The sequence below is a fragment of the Pristiophorus japonicus genome, chromosome 17 (genome assembly GCF_044704955.1).
Source record: "Pristiophorus japonicus isolate sPriJap1 chromosome 17, sPriJap1.hap1, whole genome shotgun sequence".
Classification (NCBI taxonomy): domain Eukaryota; kingdom Metazoa; phylum Chordata; class Chondrichthyes; family Pristiophoridae; genus Pristiophorus; species Pristiophorus japonicus.
This window is the reverse complement of record NC_091993.1, coordinates 59,194,401-59,217,494: the sequence shown is the minus strand read 5'-3', so window position 1 is coordinate 59,217,494 and position 23,094 is coordinate 59,194,401.

The window sequence follows — 23,094 nt, the reverse complement described above, 5'->3', positions numbered from 1 at the left end:
TGAACTCCCGCACTGAACCCCAACACTGGACCCCAACACTGAACCCCAGCACTGAACCCCCAACACTGAACCACCAACACAAAACGCCCAACACAGAACCACCAACACTGATTCCCAACACTGAACCCCCAACACCGAGTCCCTAACGCTGGACCCAAACAGTGAACCCCAACACTGACCCCCACTACTGAACCCCAAAACCGAATCACCACCAATGAACCCCAAAACTGAACGCCACCACTGAACCCCACCACTGAACTCCCAATGCTGAACACCAAAACTGAACCCCAACACTGAACCCCAACACTGAACCCCCACACTGGACCCCAGCACTGAACCCCCAACACTGAACCACCAACACAAAACACCCAACACTGAACCCCCAACACTGAATCCCAACACTGAACCCCAACACTGAACACCCAACACCGAGCCATAGCACTGAACACCAGCACTGGACCCCAGCACTGAACCCTAATACTGAAACCCAACACTGGACCCCCAACACAGAACCCCGACATGGTACCCCAAAACTGAGCCCCTAACGCTGAACCCCAACACTGAACCCCAACACTGAACCCCCACCACTGAACCCCAACACCGAACCCCAGCACCGAACCCTAACACTGAACCCCAAAGTTGAACCCACAACAGCGAACCCCCAACAATGAACCCCAACACTGACACCCCCAAACACCGACCCCCAACACTGAACACCCCAACACTGACCCCCAACACTAAACCCAACATTGAACCCCCAACACTGAATCCCCAACACTGAATCCCCAACACTGAACCCCCAACAATGAACACCCAACACTGAACCCCCAAAACGGACCAGTCCAACACTGAACCCCAACATTAAACCCCAACACTGAACACCAACACTGACCCCCCAACACTGAACCCCCCACCACTGAACCCCAACACCGAGCCATAGCACTGAACCCCAACACTAACCCTGAACACTGAACCCTAACACTGAAACCCCAATACTGACCCCCAGCACTGGACCCCCAGCACTGAACTCCTTCGCTGAACCCCCACACTGGACCCCAACACTGAACCCCAGCACTGAACCACCAACACAAAACCCACAACACAGATTCTCAACACTGAACCCCACAACACTGAACACTGCCACTGAACCCCAACACTGCACTCCCAATGCAGAACACCAAAACTGAACCCCAACACTGAACCCCAGCACTGAACTCCCGCACTGAACCCCAACACTGGACTCCCACACTGGACCCCAACACTGAACGCCATCACTGACCTCCCAGCACTGAGCCCCAACACTGAACCCCAGCACTGAACTCCCGCACCGAACCCTAACACTGGACCCCCACACTGGACCCCAACACTGAACCCCATCACTGACCTCCCAGCACTGAACCCCAACACTGAACCCGCAAGAGTGAACCCCAGCACTGAACCCAACATTGAACCCCCACACTGGACCCCAACACTGAACCCCGACAGTGAACCCCCAACACTGGACCACCAACACTGAACCCCAACACCGAGTCATAGCACTGAACCCCAACACTAAACCTTGAACACTGAACCTAACGCTGAACCCCCAATACTGACCCCCAGCACTGAACCCTGACACTGAACACCAACACTGAACCCCCAACACCGAGCCCATAACACTGACCCCCAACATTGAACCCCAACACTGGCCCCCAACACTGAACCCCAACACCGAACCCCCACCAATGAACCCCACCAATGAACCCCAACACTGAACACCCAACACTGAACCCCAGCACTGACCTCCCAGCACTGAACCCCACCACTGAACCTACAAGAGTGAATCCCAGCACTGAACACCCTCACTGAACCCCCACACTGGACCCCAACACTGAACCCCAACACTGAACCCCCAACACTGGACCACCACCACACAACCCCCAACAATGAAGCCCAATACTGATTCCCAACACTGAACCCCCCAACACTGAACCCCCAACACTGAACTCCCACCACTGAACCCCAACACCGAGCCATAGCTCTGAACCCCTACACTAACCCTGAACACTGAAACCTAACACCGAACCCCCAATACTGAACCCCAACACTGAACCCCCAGCACTGAACCCCAGCACTGAACTCCCGCACTGAACCCCAACACTGGACCCCAACACTGAACCCCAGCACTGACCCCCCAACACTGAACCACCAACACAAAACGCCCAACACAGAACCACCAACACTGATTCCCAACACTGAACCCCCAACACTGAGTCCCTAACGCTGGACCCAAACAGTGAACCCCAACACTGACCCCCACTACTGAACCCCAAAACCGAATCACCACCAATGAACCCCAACACTGAACGCCACCACTGAACCCCACCACTGAACTCCCAATGCTGAACACAAAAACTGAACCCCAACACTGAACCCCACACTGGGCCCCAGCACTGAACCCCCAACACTGAACCACCAACACAAAACCCCCAATACTGAACCACCAACACTGATTCCCAACACTGAACCCCAATACTGAAACCCAACACTGGACCCCCAACACAGAACCCCGACATGGGACCCCAAAACTGAGCCCCTAACGCTGAACCCCAACACTGAACCCTAACACTGAACCCCAACACTGAACCCTTACCACTGAACCCCAACACCGAACCCCAGCACCGGACCCTAACACTGAACCCCACAGTTGAACCCACAACAGCGAACCCCCAACACTGAACCCCAACACTGACACCCCCAAACACCGACCCCCAACACTGAACACCCCAACACTGACCCCCAACACTAAACCCAACATTGAACCCCCAACACTGAATCCCCAACACTGAACCCCCAACAATGAACACCCAACACTGAACCCCCAAAACGGACCAGTCCAACACTGAACCCCAACATTAAACCCCAACACTGAACACCAACACTGAACCCCCAAACACTGAACCCCAAACACTGACCAGCCCCGAAACTGAACCCCCAACACTGAACACATCAACACTGACCCCCCAATGCTGACAAACGCCCAACACTGAACCCCAACACTGAATCCCCGACACTGAACCGCCAACACTGAATCCCCAAAATTGAACCCCAATACTGAACCCCAACACTGAACCCCCAACACTGAACCCCAACACCGAACCGCCACCAATGAACCCCACCAATGAACCCCAACACTGGTACCCAACACTGAACCCCAACACCGAACCCCCACCAATGAACCGCACCAATGAACCCCAACACTGAACCCCAACACTGAACTCCCAATGCTGAGCACCAACACTGAACCCCAACACTGAACACCCAACACTGAACCCCAGCACTGACCTCCCAGCACTGAACCCCACCACTGAACCCCACACTGGACCCCAGCACTGAACCCCCAACACTGAACCACCAACACAAAACCCCCAATACTGAACCACCAACACTGAACCCCCAACACTGAACCCCAACACTGAACACCCAACACCGAGCCATAGCACTGAACACCAGCACTGGACCCCAGCACTGAACCCTAATACTGAAACCCAACACTGAACCCCCAACACTGAACCCCCACCACTGAACCCCAACACCGAGCCATAGCTCTGAACCCCAACACTAACCCTGAACACTGAAACCTAACACCGAACCCCCAATACTGAACCCCAACACTGAACCCCCAGCACTGAACCCCAGCACTGAACTCCCGCACTGAACCCCAACACTGGACCCCAACACTGAACCCCAGCACTGAACCCCCAACACTGAACCACAAACACAAAACGCCCAACACAGAACCACCAACACTGATTCCCAACACTGAACCCCCAACACTGAGTCCCTAACGCTGGACCCAAACAGTGAACCCCAACACTGACCCCCACTACTGAACCCCAAAACCGAATCACCACCAATGAACCCCAACACTGAACGCCACCACTGAACCCCACCACTGAACTCCCAATGCTGAACACCAAAACTGAACCCCAACACTGAACCCCAACACTGAACCCCCACACTGGACCCAGCACTGAACCCCCAACACTGAACCACCAACACAAAACACCCAACACTGAACCCCCAACACTGAATCCCAACACTGAACCCCAACACTGAACACCCAACACCGAGCCATAGCACTGAACACCAGCACTGGACCCCAGCACTGAACCCTAATACTGAAACCCAACACTGGACCCCCAACACAGAACCCCGACATGGGACCCCAAAACTGAGCCCCTAACGCTGAACCCCAACACTGAACCCTAACACTGAACCCCAACACTGAACCCCCACCACTGAACCCCAACACCGAACCCCAGCACCGAACCCTAACACTGAACCCCAAAGTTGAACCCACAACAGCGAACCCCCAACAATGAACCCCAACACTGACACCCCCAAACACCGACCCCCAACACTGAACACCCCAACACTGACCCCCAACACTAAACCCAACATTGAACCCCCAACACTGAATCCCCAACACTGAACCCCCAACAATGAACACCCAACACTGAACCCCCAAAACGGACCAGTCCAACGCTGAACCCCAACATTAAACCCCAACACTGAACACCAACACTGACCCCCCAACACTGAACCCCCCACCACTGAACCCCAACACCGAGCCATAGCACTGAACCCCAACACTAACCCTGAACACTGAACCCTAACACTGAAACCCCAATACTGACCCCCAGCACTGGACCCCCAGCACTGAACTCCTGCGCTGAACCCCCACACTGGACCCCAACACTGAACCCCAGCACTGAACCACCAACACAAAACCCACAACACAGATTCTCAACACTGAACCCCACAACACTGAACACTGCCACTGAACCCCAACACTGCACTCCCAATGCAGAACACCAAAACTGAACCCCAACACTGAACCCCAGCACTGAACTCCCGCACTGAACCCCAACACTGGACTCCCACACTGGACCCCAACACTGAACGCCATCACTGACCTCCCAGCACTGAGCCCCAACACTGAACCCCAGCACTGAACTCCCGCACTGAACCCTAACACTGGACCCCCACACTGGACCCCAACACTGAACCCCATCACTGACCTCCCAGCACTGAACCCCAACACTGAACCCGCAAGAGTGAACCCCAGCACTGAACCCAACATTGATCCCCCACACTGGACCCCAACACTGAACCCCGACAGTGAACCCCCAACACAGGACCACCAACACTGAACCCCAACACCGAGGCATAGCACTGAACCCCAACACTAAACCTTGAACACTGAACCTAACGCTGAACCCCCAATACTGACCCCCAGCACTGAACCCTGACACTGAACACCAACACTGAACCCCCAACACCGAGCCCATAACACTGACCCCCAACATTGAACCCCAACACTGGCCCCCAACACTGAACCCCAACACCGAACCCCCACCAATGAACCCCACCAATGAACCCCAACACTGAACACCCAACACTGAACCCCAGCACTGACCTCCCAGCACTGAACCCCACCACTGAACCTACAAGAGTGAATCCCAGCACTGCACACCCTCACTGAACCCCCACACTGGACCCCAACACTGAACCCCAACACTGAACCCCCAACACTGGACCACCACCACACAACCCCCAACAATGAAGCCCAACACTGATTCCCAACACTGAACCCCCCAACACTGAACCCCCAACACTGAACTCCCACCACTGAACCCCAACACCGAGCCATAGCTCTGAACCCCTACACTAACCCTGAACACTGAAACCTAACACCGAACCCCCAATACTGAACCCCAACACTGAACCCCCAGCACTGAACCCCAGCACTGAACTCCCGCACTGAACCCCAACACTGGACCCCAACACTGAACCCCAGCACTGACCCCCCAACACTGAACCACCAACACAAAACGCCCAACACAGAACCACCAACACTGATTCCCAACACTGAACCCCCAACACTGAGTCCCTAACGCTGGACCCAAACAGTGAACCCCAACACTGACCCCCACTACTGAACCCCAAAACCGAATCACCACCAATGAACCCCAACACTGAACGCCACCACTGAACCCCACCACTGAACTCCCAATGCTGAACACAAAAACTGAACCCCAACACTGAACCCCACACTGGGCCCCAGCACTGAACCCCCAACACTGAACCACCAACACAAAACCCCCAATACTGAACCACCAACACTGATTCCCAACACTGAACCCCAATACTGAAACCCAACACTGGACCCCCAACACAGTACCCCGACATGGGACCCCAAAACTGAGCCCCTAACGCTGAACCCCAACACTGAACCCTAACACTGAACCCTAACACTGAACCCCAACACTGAACCCTTACCACTGAACCCCAGCACCGAACCCTAACACTGAACCCCACAGTTGAACCCACAACAGCGAACCCCCAACACTGAACCCCAACACTGACACCCCCAAACACCGACCCCCAACACTGAGCACCCCAACACTGACCCCCAACACTAAACCCAACATTGAACCCCCAACACTGAATCTCCAACACTGAACCCCCAACAATGAACACCCAACACTGAACCCCCAAAACGGACCAGTCCAACACTGAACCCCAACATTAAACCCCAACACTGAACACCAACACTGAACCCCCAAACACTGAACCCCAAACACTGACCAGCCCCGACACTGAACCCCCAACACTGAACACATCAACACTGACCCCCCAATGCTGACAAACGCCCAACACTGAACCCCAACACTGAATCCCCGACACTGAACCGCCAACACTGAATCCCCAAAATTGAACCCCAATACTGAACCCCAACACTGAACCCCCAACACTGAACCCCAACACCGAACCGCCACCAATGAACCCCACCAATGAACCCCAACACTGGCACCCAACACTGAACCCCAACACCGAACCCCCACCAATGAACCGCACCAATGAACCCCAACACTGAACCCCAACACTGAACTCCCAATGCTGAGCACCAACACTGAACCCCAACACTGAACACCCAACACTGAACCCCAGCACTGACCTCCCAGCACTGAACCCCACCACTGAACCCCACACTGGACCCCAGCACTGAACCCCCAACACTGAACCACCAACACAAAACCCCCAATACTGAACCACCAACACTGAACCCCCAACACTGAACCCCAACACTGAACACCCAACACCGAGCCATAGCACTGAACACCAGCACTGGACCCCAGCACTGAACCCTAATACTGAAACCCAACACTGGACCCCCAACACAGAACCCCGACATGGGACCCCAAAACTGAGCCCCTAACGCTGAAACCCAACACTGAACCCTAACACTGAACCCCAACACTGAACCCCCACCACTGAACCCCAACACCGAACCCAGCACCGAACCCTAACACTGAACCCCAAAGTTGAACCCCCAACACCGAACCCCCAACACTGAACCCCAACACTGACACCCCCAAACACCGACCCCCAACACTGAACACCCCAACACTGACCCCCAACACTAAACCCAACATTGAACCCCCAACACTGAATCCCCAACACTGAACCCCCAACAATGAACACCCAACACTGAACCCCCAAAACGGACCAGTCCAACACTGAACCCCAACATTAAACCCCAACACTGAACACCAACACTGAACCCCCAAACACTGAACCCCAAACACTGACCAGCCCCGACACTGAACCCCCAACACTGAACACATCAACACTGACCCCCCCAATGCTGAAAAACGCCCAACACTGAACCCCAACACTGAACACCCAACACTGAACCCCAACACTGAACCCCAACACTGAATCCCCGACACTGAACCGCCAACACTGAATCCCCAAAATTGAACCCCAATACTGAACCCCAACACTGAATCCCCAACACTGAACCCCAACACCGAACCGCCACCAATGAACCCCACCAATGAACCCCAACACTGGCACCCAACACTGAACCCCAACACCGAACCCCCACCAATGAACCCCACCAATGAACCCCAACACTGAACCCCAACACTGAACTCCCAATGCTGAGCACCAACACTGAACCCCAACACTGAACACCCAACACTGAACCCCAGCACTGACCTCCCAGCACTGAACCCCACCACTGAACCCACAAGAGTGAATCCCAGCACTGAACACCCTCACTGAACCCCCACACTGGACCCCAAAACTGAACCCCAACACTGAACCCCCAACACTGGACCACCACCACACAACCCCCAACAATGAAGCCCAACACTGATTCCCAACACTGAACCCCCCAACACTGAACCCCCATCACTGAACCCCAACACCGAGCCATAGCTCTGAACCCCAACACTAACCCTGAACACTGAAACCTAACGCCGAACCCCCAATACTGAACCCCAACACTGGACCCCCAGCACTGAACCCCAGCACTGAACTCCCGCACTGAACCCCAACACTGGACCCCAACACTGAACCCCAGCACTGAACCCCCAACACTGAACCACCAACACAAAACGCTCAACACAGAACCACCAACGCTGATTCCCAACACTGAACCCCCAACACTGAGTCCCTAACGCTGGACCCAAACAGTGAACCCCAACACTGACCCCCACTACTGAACCCCAAAACCGAATCACCACCAATGAACCCCAACACCGAACGCCACCACTGAACCCCACCACTGAACTCCCAATGCTGAACATCAAAACTGAACCCCAACACTGAACCCCAACACTGGACCCCAGCACTGAACCCCCAACACTGAACCACCAACACAAAACACCCAACACTGAACCCCCAACACTGAATCCCAACACTGAACCCCAACACTGAACACCCAACACCGAGCCATAGCACTGAACACCAGCACTGGACCCCAGCACTGAACCCTAATACTGAAACCCAACACTGGACCCCCAACACAGAACCCCGACATGGGACCCCAAAACTGAGCCCCTAACGCTGAACCCCAACACTGAACCCTAACACTGAACCCCAACACTGAACCCCCACCACTGAACCCCAACACCGAACCCCAGCACCGAACCCTAACACTGAACCCCAAAGTTGAACCCACAACAGCGAACCCCCAACACTGAACCCCAACACTGACACCCCCAAACACCGACCCCCAACACTGAACACCCCAACACTGACCCCCAACACTAAACCCAACATTGAACCCCCAACACTGAATCCCCAACACTGAACCCCCAACAATGAACACCCAACACTGAACCCCCAAAACGGACCAGTCCAACACTGAACCCCAACATTAAACCCCAACACTGAACACCAACACTGACCCCCCAACACTGAACCCCCCACCACTGAACCCCAACACCGAGCCATAGCACTGAACCCCAACACTAACCCTGAACACTGAACCCTAACACTGAAACCCCAATACTGACCCCCAGCACTGAACCCCCAGCACTGAACTCCTGCGCTGAACCCCCACACTGGACCCCAACACTGACCCCAGCACTGAACCACCAACACAAAACCCACAACACAGATTCTCAACACTGAACCCCACAACACTGAACACTGCCACTGAACCCCAACACTGCACTCCCAATGCAGAACACCAAAACTGAACCCCAACACTGAACCCCAGCACTGAACTCCCGCACTGAACCCCAACACTGAACTCCCATACTGGACCCCAACACTGAACGCCATCACTGACCTCCCAGCACTGAGCCCCAACACTGAACCCCAGCACTGAACTCCCGCACTGAACCCTAACACTGGACCCCCACACTGGACCCCAACACTGAACCCCATCACTGACCTCCCAGCACTGAACCCCCAACACTGAACACATCAACACTGACCCCCCCAACGCTGACAAACGCCCAACACTGAACCACAACACTGAACACCCAACACTGAACCCCAACACTGAATCCCAACACTGAATCCCCGACACTGAACCGCCAACACTGAATCCCCAAAATTGAACCCCAATACTGAACCCCAACACTGAATCCCCAACACTGAACCCCAACACCGAACCGCCACCAATGAACCCCACCAATGAACCCCAACACTGGCACCCAACACTGAACCCCAACACCGAACCCCCACCAATGAACCCCACCAATGAACCCCAACACTGAACCCCAACACTGAACTCCCAATGCTGAGCACCAACACTGAACCCCAACACTGAACACCCAACACTGAACCCCAGCACTGACCTCCCAGCACTGAACCCCACCACTGAACCCACAAGAGTGAATCCCAGCACTGAACACCCTCACTGAACCCCCACACTGGACCCCAACACTGAACCCCAACACTGAACCCCCAACACTGGACCACCACCACACAACCCCCAACAATGAAGCCCAACACTGATTCCCAACACTGAACCCCCCAACACTGAACCCCCAACACTGAACCCCCACCACTGAACCCCAACACCGAGCCATAGCTCTGAACCCCAACACTAACCCTGAACACTGAAACCTAACACCGAACCCCCAATACTGAACCCCAACACTGAACCCCCAGCACTGAACCCCAGCACTGAACTCCCGCACTGAACCCCAACACTGGACCCCAACACTGAACCCCAGCACTGAACCCCCAACACTGAACCACCAACACAAAACGCCCAACACAGACCCACCAACACTGATTCCCAACACTGAACCCCCAACACTGAGTCCCTAACGCTGGACCCAAACAGTGAACCCCAACACTGACCCCCACTACTGAACCCCAAAACCGAATCACCACCAATGAACCCCAACACTGAACGCCACCACTGAACCCCACCACTGAACTCCCAATGCTGAACACCAAAACTGAACCCCAACACTGAACCCCAACACTGAACCCCCACACTGGACCCCAGCACTGAACCCCCAACACTGAACCGCCAACACAAAACACCCAACACTGAACCCCCAACACTGAATCCCAACACTGAACCCCAACACTGAACACCCAACACCGAGCCATAGCACTGAACACCAGCACTGGACCCCAGCACTGAACCCTAATACTGAAACCCAACACTGGACCCCCAACACAGAACCCCGACATGGGACCCCAAATCTGAGCCCCTGACGCTGAACCCCAACACTGAACCATAACGCTGAACCCCAACATTGAACCCCCACCACTGGACCCCAACACCGAACCCCAGCACCGAACCCTAACACTGAACCCCAAAGTTGAACCCACAACAGCGAACCCCCAACAATGAACCCCAACACTGACACCCCCAAACACCGACCCCCAACACTGAACACCCCAACACTGACCCCCAACACTAAACCCAACATTGAACCCCCAACACTGAATCCCCAACACTGAACCCCCAACAATGAACACCCAACACTGAACCCCCAAAACGGACCAGTCCAACACTGAACCCCAACATTAAACCCCAACACTGAACACCAACACTGACCCCCCAACACTGAACCCACCACCACTGAACCCCAACACCGAGCCATAGCACTGAACCCCAACACTAACCCTGAACACTGAACCCTAACACTGAAACCCCAATACTGACCCCCAGCACTGGACCCCCAGCACTGAACTCCTGCGCTGAACCCCCACACTGGACCCCAACACTGAACCCCAGCACTGAACCACCAACACAAAACCCACAACACAGATTCTCAACACTGAACCCCACAACACTGAACACTGCCACTGAACCCCAACACTGCACTCCCAATGCAGAACACCAAAACTGAACCCCAACACTGAACCCCAGCACTGAACTCCCGCACTGAACCCCAACACTGGACTCCCACACTGGACCCCAACACTGAACGCCATCACTGACCTCCCAGCACTGAGCCCCAACACTGAACCCCAGCACTGAACTCCCGCACTGAACCCTAACACTGGACCCCCACACTGGACCCCAACACTGAACCCCATCACTGACCTCCCAGCACTGAACCCCAACACTGAACCCGCAAGAGTGAACCCCAGCACTGAACCCAACATTGAACCCCCACACTGGACCCCAACACTGAACCCCGACAGTGAACCCCCAACACTGGAACACCAACACTGAACCCCAACACCGAGTCATAGCACTGAACCCCAACACTAAACCTTGAACACTGAACCTAACGCTGAACCCCCAATACTGACCCCCAGCACTGAACCCTGACACTGAACACCAACACTGAACCCCCAACACCGAGCCCATAACACTGACCCCCAACATTGAACCCCAACACTGGCCCCCAACACTGAACCCCAACACCGAACCCCCACCAATGAACCCCACCAATGAACCCCAACACTGAACACCCAACACTGAACCCCAGCACTGACCTCCCAGCACTGAACCCCACCACTGAACCTACAAGAGTGAATCCCAGCACTGAACACCCTCACTGAACCCCCACACTGGACCCCAACACTGAACCCCAACACTGAACCCCCAACACTGGACCACCACCACACAACCCCCAACAATGAAGCCCAACACTGATTCACAAAACTGAACCCCCCAACACTGAACCCCCAACACTGAACTCCCACCACTGAACCCCAACACCGAGCCATAGCTCTGAACCCCTACACTAACCCTGAACACTGAAACCTAACACCGAACCCCCAATACTGAACCCCAACACTGAACCCCCATCACTGAACCCCAGCACTGAACTCCCGCACTGAACCCCAACACTGGACCCCAACACTGAACCCCAGCACTGACCCCCCAACACTGAACCACCAACACAAAACGCCCAACACAGAACCACCAACACTGATTCCCAACACTGAACCCCCAACACTGAGTCCCTAACGCTGGACCCAAACAGTGAACCCCAACACTGACCCCCACTACTGAACCCCAAAACCGAATCACCACCAATGAACCCCAACACTGAACGCCACCACTGAACCCCACCACTGAACTCCCAATGCTGAACACAAAAACTGAACCCAACACTGAACCCCACACTGGGCCCCAGCACTGAACCCCCAACACTGAACCACCAACACAAAACCCCCAATACTGAACCACCAACACTGATTCCCAACACTGAACCCCAATACTGAAACCCAACACTGGACCCCCAACACAGAACCCCGACATGGGACCCCAAAACTGAGCCCCTAACGCTGAACCCCAACACTGAACCCTAACACTGAACCCCAACACTGAACCCTTACCACTGAACCCCAGCACCGAACCCTAACACTGAACCCCACAGTTGAACCCACAACAGCGAACCCCCAACACTGAACCCCAACACTGACACCCCCAAACACCGACCCCCAACACTGAGCACCCCAACACTGACCCCCAACACTAAACCCAACATTGAACCCCCAACACTGAATCCCCAACACTGAACCCCCAACAATGAACACCCAACACTGAACCCCCAAAACGGACCAGTCCAACACTGAACCCCAACATTAAACCCCAACACTGAACACCAACACTGAACCCCCAAACACTGAACCCCAAACACTGACCAGCCCCGACACTGAACCCCCAACACTGAACACATCAACACTGACCCCCCAATGCTGACAAACGCCCAACACTGAACCCCAACACTGAATCCCCGACACTGAACCGCCAACACTGAATCCCCAAAATTGAACCCCAATACTGAACCCCAACACTGAACCCCCAACACTGAACCCCAACACCGAACCGCCACCAATGAACCCCACCAATGAACCCCAACACTGGCACCCAACACTGAACCCCAACACCGAACCCCCACCAATGAACCGCACCAATGAACCCCAACACTGAACCCCAACACTGAACTCCCAATGCTGAGCACCAACACTGAACCCCAACACTGAACACCCAACACTGAACCCCAGCACTGACCTCCCAGCACTGAACCCCACCACTGAACCCCACACTGGACCCCAGCACTGAACCCCCAACACTGAACCACCAACACAAAACCCCCAATACTGAACCACCAACACTGAACCCCCAACACTGAACCCCAACACTGAACACCCAACACCGAGCCATAGCACTGAACACCAGCACTGGACCCAGCACTGAACCCTAATACTGAAACCCAACACTGGACCCCCAACACAGAACCCCGACATGGGACCCCAAAACTGAGCCCCTAACGCTGAAACCCAACACTGAACCCTAACACTGAACCCCAACACTGAACCCCCACCACTGAACCCCAACACCGAACCCAGCACCGAACCCTAACACTGAACCCCAAAGTTGAACCCCCAACACCGAACCCCCAACACTGAACCCCAACACTGACACCCCCAAACACCGACCCCCAACACTGAACACCCCAACACTGACCCCCAACACTAAACCCAACATTGAACCCCCAACACTGAATCCCCAACACTGAACCCCCAACAATGAACACCCAACACTGAACCCCCAAAACGGACCAGTCCAACACTGAACCCCAACATTAAACCCCAACACTGAACACCAACACTGAACCCCCAAACACTGAACCCCAAACACTGACCAGCCCCGACACTGAACCCCCAACACTGAACACATCAACACTGACCCCCCCAATGCTGAAAAACGCCCAACACTGAACCCCAACACTGAACACCCAACACTGAACCCCAACACTGAACCCCAACACTTAATCCCCGACACTGAACCGCCAACACTGAATCCCCAAAATTGAACCCCAATACTGAACCCCAACACTGAATCCCCAACACTGAACCCCAACACCGAACCGCCACCAATGAACCCCACCAATGAACCCCAACACTGGCACCCAACACTGAACCCCAACACCGAACCCCCACCAATGAACCCCACCAATGAACCCCAACACTGAACCCCAACACTGAACTCCCAATGCTGAGCACCAACACTGAACCCCAACACTGAACACCCAACACTGAACCCCAGCACTGACCTCCCAGCACTGAACCCCACCACTGAACCCACAAGAGTGAATCCCAGCACTGAACACCCTCACTGAACCCCCACACTGGACCCCAACACTGAACCCCAACACTGAACCCCCAACACTGGACCACCACCACACAACCCCCAACAATGAAGCCCAACACTGATTCCCAACACTGAACCCCCCAACACTGAACCCCCATCACTGAACCCCAACACCGAGCCATAGCTCTGAACCCCAACACTAACCCTGAACACTGAAACCTAACGCCGAACCCCCAATACTGAACCCCAACACTGGACCCCCAGCACTGAACCCCAGCACTGAACTCCCGCACTGAACCCCAACACTGGACCCCAACACTGAACCCCAGCACTGAACCCCCAACACTGAACCACCAACACAAAACGCTCAACACAGAACCACCAACGCTGATTCCCAACACTGAACCCCCAACACTGAGTCCCTAACGCTGGACCCAAACAGTGAACCCCAACACTGACCCCCACTACTGAACCCCAAAACCGAATCACCACCAATGAACCCCAACACCGAACGCCACCACTGAACCCCACCACTGAACTCCCAATGCTGAACATCAAAACTGAACCCCAACACTGAACCCCAACACTGGACCCCAGCACTGAACCCCCAACACTGAACCACCAACACAAAACACCCAACACTGAACCCCCAACACTGAATCCCAACACTGAACCCCAACACTGAACACCCAACACCGAGCCATAGCACTGAACACCAGCACTGGACCCCAGCACTGAACCCTAATACTGAAACCCAACACTGGACCCCCAACACAGAACCCCGACATGGGACCCCAAAACTGAGCCCCTAACGCTGAACCCCAACACTGAACCCTAACACTGAACCCCAACACTGAACCCCCACCACTGAACCCCAACACCGAACCCCAGCACCGAACCCTAACACTGAACCCCAAAGTTGAACCCACAACAGCGAACCCCCAACACTGAACCCCAACACTGACACCCCCAAACACCGACCCCCAACACTGAACACCCCAACACTGACCCCCAACACTAAACCCAACATTGAACCCCCAACACTGAATCCCCAACACTGAACCCCCAACAATGAACACCCAACACTGAACCCCCAAAACGGACCAGTCCAACACTGAACCCCAACATTAAACCCCAACACTGAACACCAACACTGACCCCCCAACACTGAACCCCCCCACCACTGAACCCCAACACCGAGCCATAGCACTGAACCCCAACACTAACCCTGAACACTGAACCCTAACACTGAAACCCCAATACTGACCCCCAGCACTGAACCCCCAGCACTGAACTCCTGCGCTGAACCCCCACACTGGACCCCAACACTGACCCCAGCACTGAACCACCAACACAAAACCCACAACACAGATTCTCAACACTGAACCCCACAACACTGAACACTGCCACTGAACCCCAACACTGCACTCCCAATGCAGAACACCAAAACTGAACCCCAACACTGAACCCCAGCACTGAACTCCCGCACTGAACCCCAACACTGAACTCCCATACTGGACCCCAACACTGAACGCCATCACTGACCTCCCAGCACTGAGCCCCAACACTGAACCCCAGCACTGAACTCCCGCACTGAACCCTAACACTGGACCCCCACACTGGACCCCAACACTGAACCCCATCACTGACCTCCCAGCACTGAACCCCCAACACTGAACACATCAACACTGACCCCCCCAACGCTGACAAACGCCCAACACTGAACCACAACACTGAACACCCAACACTGAACCCCAACACTGAATCCCAACACTGAATCCCCGACACTGAACCGCCAACACTGAATCCCCAAAATTGAACCCCAATACTGAACCCCAACACTGAATCCCCAACACTGAACCCCAACACCGAACCGCCACCAATGAACCCCACCAATGAACCCCAACACTGGCACCCAACGCTGAACCCCAACACCGAACCCCCACCAATGAACCCCACCAATGAACCCCAACACTGAACTCCCAATGCTGAGCACCAACACTGAACCCCAACACTGAACACCCAACACTGAACCCCAGCACTGACCTCCCAGCACTGAACCCCACCACTGAACCCACAAGAGTGAATCCCAGCACTGAACACCCTCACTGAACCCCCACACTGGACCCCAACACTGAACCCCAACACTGAACCCCCAACACTGGACCACCACCACACAACCCCCAACAATGAAGCCCAACACTGATACCCAACACTGAACCCCCCAACACTGAACCCCCAACACTGAACCCCCACCACTGAACCCCAACACCGAGCCATAGCTCTGAACCCCAACACTAACCCTGAACACTGAAACCTAACACCGAACCCCCAATACTGAACCCCAACACTGAACCCCCAGCACTGAACCCCAGCACTGAACTCCCGCACTGAACCCCAACACTGGACCCCAACACTGAACCCCAGCACTGAACCCCCAACACTGAACCACCAACACAAAACGCCCAACACAGACCCACCAACACTGATTCCCAACACTGAACCCCCAACACTGAGTCCCTAACGCTGGACCCAAACAGTGAACCCCAACACTGACCCCCACTACTGAACCCCAAAACCGAATCACCACCAATGAACCCCAACACTGAACGCCACCACTGAACCCCACCACTGAACTCCCAATGCTGAACACCAAAACTGAACCCCAACACTGAACCCCAACACTGAACCCCCACACTGGACCCCAGCACTGAACCCCCAACACTGAACCGCCAACACAAAACACCCAACACTGAACCCCCAACACTGAATCCCAACACTGAACCCCAACACTGAACACCCAACACCGAGCCATAGCACTGAACACCAGCACTGGACCCCAGCACTGAACCCTAATACTGAAACCCAACACTGGACCCCCAACACAGAACCCCGACATGGGACCCCAAATCTGAGCCCCTGACGCTGAACCCCAACACTGAACCATAACGCTGAACCCCAACATTGAACCCCCACCACTGAACCCCAACACCGAACCCCAGCACCGAACCCTAACACTGAACCCCAAAGTTGAACCCACAACAGCGAACCCCCAACAATGAACCCCAACACTGACACCCCCAAACACCGACCCCCAACACTGAACACCCCAACACTGACCCCCAACACTAAACCCAACATTGAACCCCCAACACTGAATCCCCAACACTGAACCCCCAACAATGAACACCCAACACTGAACCCCCAAAACGGACCAGTCCAACACTGAACCCCAACATTAAACCCCAACACTGAACACCAACACTGACCCCCCAACACTGAACCCACCACCACTGAACCCCAACACCGAGCCATAGCACTGAACCCCAACACTAACCCTGAACACTGAACCCTAACACTGAAACCCCAATACTGACCCCCAGCACTGGACCCCCAGCACTGAACTCCTGCGCTGAACCCCCACACTGGACCCCAACACTGAACCCCAGCACTGAACCACCAACACAAAACCCACAACACAGATTCTCAACACTGAACCCCACAACACTGAACACTGCCACTGAACCCCAACACTGCACTCCCAATGCAGAACACCAAAACTGAACCCCAACACTGAACCCCAGCACTGAACTCCCGCACTGAACCCCAACACTGGACTCCCACACTGGACCCCAACACTGAACGCCATCACTGACCTCCCAGCACTGAGCCCCAACACTGAACCCCAGCACTGAACTCCCGCACTGAACCCTAACACTGGACCCCCACACTGGACCCCAACACTGAACCCCATCACTGACCTCCCAGCACTGAACCCCAACACTGAACCCGCAAGAGTGAACCCCAGCACTGAACCCAACATTGAACCCCCACACTGGACCCCAACACTGAACCCCGACAGTGAACCCCCAACACTGGAACACCAACACTGAACCCCAACACCGAGTCATAGCACTGAACCCCAACACTAAACCTTGAACACTGAACCTAACGCTGAACCCCCAATACTGACCCCCAGCACTGAACCCTGACACTGAACACCAACACTGAACCCCCAACACCGAGCCCATAACACTGACCCCCAACATTGAACCCCAACACTGGCCCCCAACACTGAACCCCAACACCGAACCCCCACCAATGAACCCCACCAATGAACCCCAACACTGAACACCCAACACTGAACCCCAGCACTGACCTCCCAGCACTGAACCCCACCACTGAACCTACAAGAGTGAATCCCAGCACTGAACACCCTCACTGAACCCCCACACTGGACCCCAACACTGAACCCCAACACTGAACCCCCAACACTGGACCACCACCACACAACCCCCAACAATGAAGCCCAACACTGATTCACAACACTGAACCCCCCAACACTAAACCCCCAACACTGAACTCCCACCACTGAACCCCAACACCGAGCCATAGCTCTGAACCCCTACACTAACCCTGAACACTGAAACCTAACACCGAACCCCCAATACTGAACCCCAACACTGAACCCCCACCACTGAACCCCAGCACTGAACTCCCGCACTGAACCCCAACACTGGACCCCAACACTGAACCCCAGCACTGACCCCCCAACACTGAACCACCAACACAAAACGCCCAACACAGAACCACCAACACTGATTCCCAACACTGAACCCCCAACACTGAGTCCCTAACGCTGGACCCAAACAGTGAACCCCAACACTGACCCCCACTACTGAACACCAAAACCGAATCACCACCAATGAACCCCAACACTGAACGCCACCACTGAACCCCACCACTGAACTCCCAATGCTGAACACAAAAACTGAACCCCAACACTGAACCCCACACTGGGCCCCAGCACTGAACCCCCAACACTGAACCACCAACACAAAACCCCCAATACTGAACCACCAACACTGATTCCCAACACTGAACCCCAATACTGAAACCCAACACTGGACCCCCAACACAGAACCCCGACATGGGACCCCAAAACTGAGCCCCTAACGCTGAACCCCAACACTGAACCCTAACACTGAACCCCAACACTGAACCCTTACCACTGAACCCCAGCACCGAACCCTAACACTGAACCCCACAGTTGAACCCACAACAGCGAACCCCCAACACTGAACCCCAACACTGAATCCCCGACACTGAACCGCCAACACTGAATCCCCAAAATTGAACCCCAATACTGAACCCCAACACTGAACCCCCAACACTGAACCCCAACACCGAACCGCCACCAATGAACCCCACCAATGAACCCCAACACTGGCACCCAACACTGAACCCCAACACCGAACCCCCACCAATGAACCGCACCAATGAACCCCAACACTGAACCCCAACACTGAACTCCCAATGCTGAGCACCAACACTGAACCCCAACACTGAACACCCAACACTGAACCCCAGCACTGACCTCCCAGCACTGAACCCCACCACTGAACCCCACACTGGACCCCAGCACTGAACCCCCAACACTGAACCACCAACACAAAACCCCCAATACTGAACCACCAACACTGAACCCCCAACACTGAACCCCAACACTGAACACCCAACACCGAGCCATAGCACTGAACACCAGCACTGGACCCCAGCACTGAACCCTAATACTGAAACCCAACACTGGACCCCCAACACAGAACCCCGACATGGGACCCCAAAACTGAGCCCCTAACGCTGAAACCCAACACTGAACCCTAACACTGAACCCCAACACTGAACCCCCACCACTGAACCCCAACACCGAACCCAGCACCGAACCCTAACACTGAACCCCAAAGTTACACCCCCAAACACCGACCCCCAACACTGAACACCCCAACACTGACCCCCAACACTAAACCCAACATTGAACCCCCAACACTGAATCCCCAACACTGAACCCCCAACAATGAACACCCAACACTGAACCACCAAAACGGACCAGTCCAATACTGAACCCCAACATTAAACCCCAACACTGAACACCAACACTGAACCCCCAAACACTGAACCCCAAACACTGACCAGCCCCGACACTGAACCCCCAACACTGAACACATCAACACTGACCCCCACAATGCTGACAAACGCCCAACACTGAACCCCAACACTGAACACCCAACACTGAACCCCAACACTGAACCCCAACACTGAATCCCCGACACTGAACCGCCAACACTGAATCCCCAAAATTGAACCCCAATACTGAACCCCAACACTGAATCCCCAACACTGAACCCCAACACCGAACCGCCACCAATGAACCCCACCAATGAACCCCAACACTGGCACCCAACACTGAACCCCAACACCGAACCCCCACCAATGAACCCCACCAATGAACCCCAACACTGAACCCCAACACTGAACTCCCAATGCTGAGCACCAACACTGAACCCCAACACTGAACACCCAACACTGAACCCCAGCACTGACCTCCCAGCACTGAACCCCACCACTGAACCCACAAGAGTGAATCCCAGCACTGAACACCCTCACTGAACCCCCACACTGGACCCCAACACTGAACCCCAACACTGAACCCCCAACACTGGACCACCACCACACAACCCCCAACAATGAAGCCCAACACTGATTCCCAACACTGAACCCCCCAACACTGAACCCCCAACACTGAACCCCCACCACTGAACCCCAACACCGAGCCATAGCTCTGAACCCCAACACTAACCCTGAACACTGAAACCTAACGCCGAACCCCCAATACTGAACCCCAACACTGGACCCCCAGCACTGAACCCCAGCACTGAACTCCCGCACTGAACCCCAACACTGGACCCCAACACTGAACCCCAGCACTGAACCCCCAACACTGAACCACCAACACAAAACGCCCAACACAGACCCACCAACACTGATTCCCAACACTGAACCCCCAACACTGAGTCCCTAACGCTGGACCCAAACAGTGAACCCCAACACTGACCCCCACTACTGAACCCCAAAACCGAATCACCACCAATGAACCCCAACACTGAACGCCACCACTGAACCCCACCACTGAACTCCCAATGCTGAACACCAAAACTGAACCCCAACACTGAACCCCAACACTGAACCCCCACACTGGACCCCAGCACTGAACCCCCAACACTGAACCGCCAACACAAAACACCCAACACTGAACCCCCAACACTGAATCCCAACACTGAACCCCAACACTGAACACCCAACACCGAGCCATAGCACTGAACACCAGCACTGGACCCCAGCACTGAACCCTAATACTGAAACCCAACACTGGACCCCCAACACAGAACCCCGACATGGGACCCCAAATCTGAGCCCCTGACGCTGAACCCCAACACTGAACCATAACACTGAACCCCAACATTGAACCCCCACCACTGAACCCCAACACCGAACCCCAGCACCGAACCCTAACACTGAACCCCAAAGTTGAACCCACAACAGCGAACCCCCAACAATGAACCCCAACACTGACACCCCCAAACACCGACCCCCAACACTGAACACCCCAACACTGACCCCCAACACTAAACCCAACATTGAACCCCCAACACTGAATCCCCAACACTGAACCCCCAACAATGAACACCCAACACTGAACCACCAACACAAAACCCCCAATACTGAACCACCAACACTGATTCCCAACACTGAACCCCAATACTGAAACCCAACACTGGACCCCCAACACAGAACCCCGACATGGGACCCCAAAACTGAGCCCCTAACGCTGAACCCCAACACTGAACCCTAACACTGAACCCCAACACTGAACCCTTACCACTGAACCCCAGCACCGAACCCTAACACTGAACCCCACAGTTGAACCCACAACAGCGAACCCCCAACACTGAACCCCAACACTGACACCCCCAAACACCGACCCCCAACACTGAGCACCCCAACACTGACCCCCAACACTAAACCCAACATTGAACCCCCAACACTGAATCCCCAGCACTGAACCCCCAACAATGAACACCCAACACTGAACCCCCAAAACGGACCAGTCCAACACTGAACCCCAACATTAAACCCCAACACTGAACACCAACACTGAACCCCCAAACACTGAACCCCAAACACTGACCAGCCCCGACACTGAACCCCCAACACTGAACACATCAACACTGACCCCCCAATGCTGACAAACGCCCAACACTGAACCCCAACACTGAATCCCCGACACTGAACCGCCAACACTGAATCCCCAAAATTGAACCCCAATACTGAACCCCAACACTGAACCCCCAACACTGAACCCCAACACCGAACCGCCACCAATGAAC